At 42.9% G+C, this 7,255-nt stretch overlaps 1 long non-coding RNA gene across 1 annotated transcript; it reads right to left on the minus strand.

The window, feature by feature from the left end:
• On the minus strand, window positions 1-5,074 carry LOC140216444 (uncharacterized). Its single transcript, XR_011893117.1, has 4 exons — window positions 4,821-5,074; window positions 3,981-4,079; window positions 2,876-3,003; window positions 1-828 (listed from the first exon to the last, which is right to left on the minus strand). It is a non-coding gene; the product is annotated as an uncharacterized lncRNA (long non-coding RNA).
• Window positions 5,075-7,255: the final 2,181 nt, after the last annotated feature.

Here is a 7,255-nt window from a genome sequence, read left to right on the forward strand (position 1 = left end):
AATCCCAGTCCTTTTCTCAGCCCCGGAAAAGCTGGCAAAGCTCTGTAAGCGTGTAAACGCGCCTAAATCGTGTCAGAGTTCTTGCTCTGTCGGGCACAGAAAACGTTTTGCGATATGTGTAACGAATGTGGTTTACCATATTCCCGTTTTGAGGCAGTAAATATGTTGGACGGACAGGCAGGTGCCTAAATGATCGTTTAAGAGTGCACTATAACGTCCATAACACTGTTCAAGGCAACTTGGGCATTCATTGCCGGGACTGCCGCTGCATGCCCCTCTTTGAAGATACGCAAGTTCTAGCGAAACACAGCTCACCCGGTACATTATTGAAGCTTATTTCACCAGAAAAATGGGTAGTGTGTGCGTTAGTGCCCCCTCTATCACGCTGACCCCTAGTGAAGTCTTGTATCTCCACAGATAGAAATTGTGATTTTTTTTTAGTGACCATGTTCTTAGCACAATGACTTGCTGTTAGAACACCCCTTGTGACTGCCTTTCATTTTCTGCGCATGGCCCTTGTGTATAAACACACGATGTGGCAACGCAATAAAATATTGTTCGAAGTCAGCGCAGTGTATGTCATCTCTCGCAGTCCTTGTCCTTCACACTGTACGTCATTTTTATACTGAACAGTGAATATTAATTGATTCATAATTAGAAAAAATATAGTACACATCTGAGCTGCAAGAATGCAATTGATACAGCAAATGACGTTTAGCTTTCCAAAAGAAAGAAAATGTTCACGTTTCACCACGAGGTGCAGGGACTCCATTCTCTGAGCATCTTGACCAATAAACGCAGCGCATGGCATTGCTGGAATCTTGCATCCTGCATTAGCAAAATAAGAAGAGAATCATGAGAGTTCAGTCTGTGCAATTACACATGTGCACTGTGGAAAATTTGATAAGGCAACAAGCTCCTGAAAGTAACAAACTTAATTAATGTGACTGGGAACAATGAACAGCTCAGGCAACTGGGCAAGACAGGTGAAAGGTAGGAGAAATTTCTATTTTGCAAATTTAGGAATTGCATTTACTGTGAACACTAAACCACTATGTCACTGTGCATACAAGGCACATACAGCAGCAAAAGCAAATAAATTTACAGTAGCCTTTTCACCATAGAAAATAAGAGTGAATAAAATTTAAGGACACTACCAATGACATCTCTCAACAACAGAAATTTGTCCAAGAGTGTGTATGTGACCTTAATATAAAATTGACATGAAATGTGGAATATATCTCTGCATTACACTTTATAAGTACTGCAGCTGAGAACCTTACGGGATATGGCATATTAAGACTGACATGCACAAGACATTAAAAAATGGCTGTTTTTACACAACATTATTACACTAGGAGACAAAGAGTAATTTTACAGAGAGTGCACACAAAATGAAAATGAGGGAACCCCCACTGGCATTATACATGCATCCAGCCCAACAATCTCCAACTCCCCAATGCAGTTTATTAGACCCTTTCTGTATTCTAAAATTTATTGTGAATTTCTTATTTACTAATTTAGTAAGAATTGACATTTCGGCATACTTTCCTTGAAAATTTAGCATGTGTTAACTATTTTTTTAGAGCAGGCCCCTTTCTTTCAATAGGTTAGCTTGGCAAACGGTGACAAGTAGTATTCTCAAAGATCATAAGTTTAAATAAACTTATGATCCTTCATCATGCTCCCACTTTCTACTTCATGCTCTAAACTGTGATACCCCTCCTAGGCAGTTTATGTTATTCTGTGAATACATACATGGTCCTCCTTTGTGTAGCATCTCAACTAGAGCCTGAAATTTCTTGTCTCCTAAAAAAATCATCTTTACCACCCAAAATATATTGCACGGTTACCCTTCACTTGGGGGGTGGGGAGGGATTGTATATAAGTGTTCACATATTCAATGAACCTCAGAGCCATAACCATTTCTCATCCTGTGTTGCCACCACCCGCATGAGTCGCAATGGTTGTAAATTGGCTACCCGCCCTCCCCCGCCTAAAAGTACATTTTGCCACATGGAAAATGACCACAGCATTGCATTTGATTGAATGAGTCCTCCTGTGCATGTTTTTTTTCTCGTCTTGTAATGGCTAGGTTCAACATGGTCAAGTCTGAAAACTGCCAAGCCCCAACCAATACTTTGTGTAGTTTCAAAATTATGAAGCATTCATCTTTCAAGACTTGTCCCAAATTAAACATGAGGCAGGTTTTCATGATGCAAATGAGGAAAGGTTGTGCTTAGTGACAATGATAGGCCTGCTATATCCTGCAAAACTGTATGAAATGACATATGCTTGCAATTTTCATGAGCAGCTAGCTCAGTACAATAGGTGCAATGCCTGCGGAAATGTTTTTTAACACCCATGAGAGGTCCTAGTTTCTTGTAATTTCTTCAAATCCCTTGCAGTCTAGATTGCAATCCGGCGCATGTTAATATTGTATTTGAAATAAAAACAGCTCAAATATTAAGGTTTTGAGAATTATACGGGATTAAATTAAAGGTAGACAAGTAATGCAACAAGCAAATAACAAGCTCATTGCATAGAGTAAGGAAATATTCCTTTCCTGCAAAAACATTGGTAGCAGGAAGGTCATACGAAATTAGCACTGAATGCACAATAAAGAATATCATGCTGGAATGCCCCCATCTGTGAATATTCTTGCACAAAGAAAATCCTCATTATGAAAGGCCATCAAGAAAATGCAAGTGTATGCTTTGGATCAACAGTCATACCTGCAGTATGCACTACAATCGGCAATATTTAAAAACACACACAACTGCATATGATATCAAGCTTAGGCCGCCAATGAGCCTCAGAGTTTTAAATTATAACTTGACTTACTATATTAAACTACACACCTATATCTACTTACAATGTAGTCTTCCCAACTGCTTCCTAGAAGACATCAACCATCTGCCTGAAGGCGAACGCAAGTGGCTTGCTCTTAATGGAGGGCACCAAGGCTGCGCATTGTGAAATTGATGCTATCATCTGCATGACCTGCGAGAAACAACACTCTAAGATAAACAAATGCTATTAGAATGAAAGACAAGATCACCGGTAATGAGCCTCGTTTTGGTTTGCACGAGAAAAGCAAAAGATATGGACTTTGCGCTGCTTAATAAAAAAGAAGCAAGCTTCCTTCCAGATGTTGCAGTCATGCATTAAGATTGTCACACAGCTGCATGTTTGTATGCTCATATGCTGCTGTCGCTACTGTGCCAGCATGCTTTGCATAGCTTATTATTTCAAGTCATATTGATTATTGTGTTTTCTTGCCAATTTTTGGCAAATAGCACCAGCAAAGAAGTAGCTCACTTACACACACACACTCCCTTGTGAGGAGCGAATTCACACACGCACGCATGCATGCACACGCGCACACACACACACACGCACAAGCCTCTACCACATAAGCAGCTTCCCACGCTTGACACTGCATTTTTTATCCTTTGACACTCCTACTGCTAAGGCATAAAAAGCCTTCGTGTGACCAACCCTAATCTCCTCAACCTACACTTCCAGCTTAAACACTTTCTCAAGATCCAGGACAAGCCTTCTAGCTTCCCTAGTGCTCCAAACTGTATTTACGAATTTCAATAGGGCTATAGGCGACAGCTCTCGAAGAGCATGCAAACTACCCGGAGAGACCTAAAGCTTGCATATGATACCTCTAAAGCGCAACAACACTTCAAATTTTCAAAATTCATTAAAGCTCCTGAAGACAATTGCTATATACGTAGGACGGGGGGTCTTGAATAACCTGCTGTTCACAATTTCAGCGGTTGTATGCATCAACGGAAATGTGGGCTAATGGGAAATTCACGTCTTTAAGATCAGAATTAGTGTAATGGCGAAACACACTACCAGATTTCTTAATCATTTATTTGTGCTCTGGATGTAACGTTTCTTTTAGAATAACAATCAAGGATATCGATTCATCAGGGCAGAGGTGGGAAAAAGGAGGAAGCGTATACCTGACGCCTTCCCACTGATCCTCCTGAGAAACAGCGCCTCATACAGCAGTTGTCCAGGTTGGCTTGAAACCAAACTCGGCTTTCAGGCGGCAACACTCGCTGCATCAAATTGGAAGAGTTTTATTGCGAGTAAAACTCTACCGGCCTTATGCAATACATACGCACGCACACAAAACGCACTCGCGCGCACACAAATATACACACACCCACACAGAAACACGCTCACAAAACACGTACGCACTAGACACACGCAAGCACGCCGGCCCATACAAACCGGCATGTATGCGCGCGCAAGACGCACGCACGCACGCATGCATGCATGCACACACACACACACACACACACACACACACACACACACACACACACACGAATCGAGCCGAGCGCGAGCGCGCACACACGCACAGACAAAGCGAGCCGAAAACATGTTAAAGGCGCCCGGCAAGCAGCAACAGCAGCACGCGACCGCATCAGGGAGAACCAATACCGCGCCAGTTCTTTCGAAAGGTGGCAAAGTCAGTCGTCCTTTTTCTACGCGACGCAAAAGTGGTCGACCACATTTAACTTTAGTGCGAGCGACCGTATTACAAGAAGCCGCGCTGAACGCACAAAAGAAGCACATCTATGAACGTTCAAGCGCTGAGAAAAGCGTAACTATGCAGGCGCATCACGCCCGATGTAAGACGGGGCGCGATCGAGGTAGTTAACTTGCCCTACTAGGAGTGCAGCTGCTCTTGCTCTTACATTAGTGAATTATGCTACAAGATCACAGTAAGATACTTCTAGAGCGAACAAAAACACGTAACAAACCAAAGAAATACCAAATAAATGGGCACTTGCCTGAAAATTTCCATTATGGCAGTACTACCGACTGCCGACACAGGGCACGTTGCAACTGCTCGTCTCAGCGTCCGTGGATCCATCTTCCAGTGCGTACGAACGCTTTGCTTTGAAGTGGAGCACGAGTAATACACAAAGCACGGGCCACACCTTTTTCTACACCGCGCACAAAACTAATCACACGTTTAAAATTATGTCGCACAGCGCGAGACGCGAACGCATTTCACGTAGCTAAAGAATGCAATAACGGCGTAGCATCCGCCTTCCCATCATGCCGCGCGCCGAAGTGACTGTACAGAGTCATCCCGTCACTTCCGGTCGCTTTTCATTGGGCAGGGGGCGGGCGCGCAAATTGAACGTTTATTCTGGCAGGTTTGCTTGCTCGAATGGCCGCCTGTTAGCTGCTGCTACGTTGTGGTCTCCAACAAGAGCGGTGAGGCGGGTAGTTGCTACTACGGTTCGTGCCGAGCATATTTTTTTTTTTTTTTTGGGGGGGGGGGCGCAGTCTGCGCTGCATGACTGAGGGTACAGCACACAAATCGGGACCGTGAGGGAGACGATCGGCGCTCTTCTGCTGGTGGGATTAGATTACTCGCTGCGTCCGAACCAAGCAACCTTGCGAGGTCACAGCGTAGTTTCAGCGAGATTGTGGCTCGATAAAGGCGCTCACATTTTGGTCGTGCGACGGCGAAGTGTCAGCATTCATGAGGCGACTGAAGACTGCGTTTGTAAGAGCCTATGCTGTGGATAAGCAATTACAGCTTTGACGACACCCGCCCCTAATATATAGGCTGAGCCTTACAAACTGTGTCCGAGGATGCACTTAGAAGGCAGACCAGTAGCTTAGTAAAACTCTGAATAACTTAGGCAAGGTACGTGGAGATTAGGACTTGAGAACTTCCAGCGTGATCTCGCCGCTATAAATGTCTTCGTTATGGCTTCACCAAGCAAATTGTACGTTGATGCCATTGTACATCAGAAGCTCGTCTAATAGCACGTCCCTGTTTGTTCAGCAATGTATCCAGACAGCTTCTTTAATTTCGCCACTTCTTGTTGGGCTTTTAAGGGCACCGAAATATTCGTGTAGAATTGTGCAAGTTGCTCGCGCGTTTTCATTCTGCTACTGCAGTTAGTCTTAGAAGTGTTTAATTGCATGATAATATAATTGTGAGCACAAAATATAGTGATAATTAAATTGTAAGTGAAAGTGCGTACATTTTCTTGATGATACATTTTGGAGTGGCCGTCATGCCAGTAACATCAGAATCCTAGAAAAAGATCGACAGTCACTTAGGAATGCGAAAACTTAATCACTTCATGGATGTACACTTGCAATTATCACGTGACCGTGATACGTCACACATTGTCACGTGTCTTCACAATTCTACCTTCATCTGCCGTAATCCACCTTGCTACAGTTTGTACGAACCTTAACCGAATTTATTCCACCCTAATTCACATTATTTACCCATAATTGCTCATAATTAACGTTGTTCTATTTACTACCTTCTGTATCACTACTGACGTCATACAACACGCTGATGACGTCACATTTTATTGCTTTGTATAATAAAGCAATAAAATGTGACGTCATCAGCGTCTTGTAGGACGTCAGTAGTGATACAGAAGGTAGTAAATAGAACAACGTTAATTATGAGCAATTATGGGTAAATAATGCAATAATGCCGCAATTTCACCTCTTCTTTCTGTTGTGTCTACTAGGCCTTGAAAGTATGTATAATATACTTTCAAGGCCTAGTAGACACAACAGAAAGAAGGGGTGAAAGTATACAATATTTGCAGTGCAGGGCAAGAATAGAAAATTAAACTGTAAGACACTTTGAACAGCGATTTTGAATTAGTGGTGTCACAAATTGAGACTGTGGAGGCGGGAAGGCGGTTCCATTCAGTGGCTGTTCTTGGCAAAAAGGAAGAATGGCACATCAATTTTGTGTTGATGGTCGATGCGAGACGAGATACAACTTGGTGTGGTGAAATATTTTCTTTAAGAGAAGGGTTAAAGTACCATATTCCATGAAAAATACACAGACGAAGGTACCTACGACGTAACCAAAGGTCAGGTTGACCTAGTGTTCTTTTCATGGACGTGACGCTAAAATGACGTGAATAATTTGAGAGAATAAAAGGGCGGCGCGGTTCTCAATGCTTTCTGAATGCTTTCAAGGGAAATGACAAGACTGACAAGAGCAGGGTCCCGTATGGATTGTTGTTGCGGAGAACGCCATCTTTCCTACCTGAAAGGCCATAAAATGCTTTATCATTAAAAATGCAATACCTACACACATTGCTCAATGCGTGGACGTGTACACGTTACTTAGATTTATGCATCAATGCGTTCAACACCCTTCAGTTGTCGATTTAACACCCTTCTTCTAGCAAAGTCGCACCTTATGTGTAGTGTACACCCTTGTGAT

Source organism: Dermacentor andersoni, chromosome 3 (genome assembly GCF_023375885.2).
Source record: "Dermacentor andersoni chromosome 3, qqDerAnde1_hic_scaffold, whole genome shotgun sequence".
NCBI lineage: Eukaryota > Metazoa > Arthropoda > Arachnida > Ixodida > Ixodidae > Dermacentor > Dermacentor andersoni.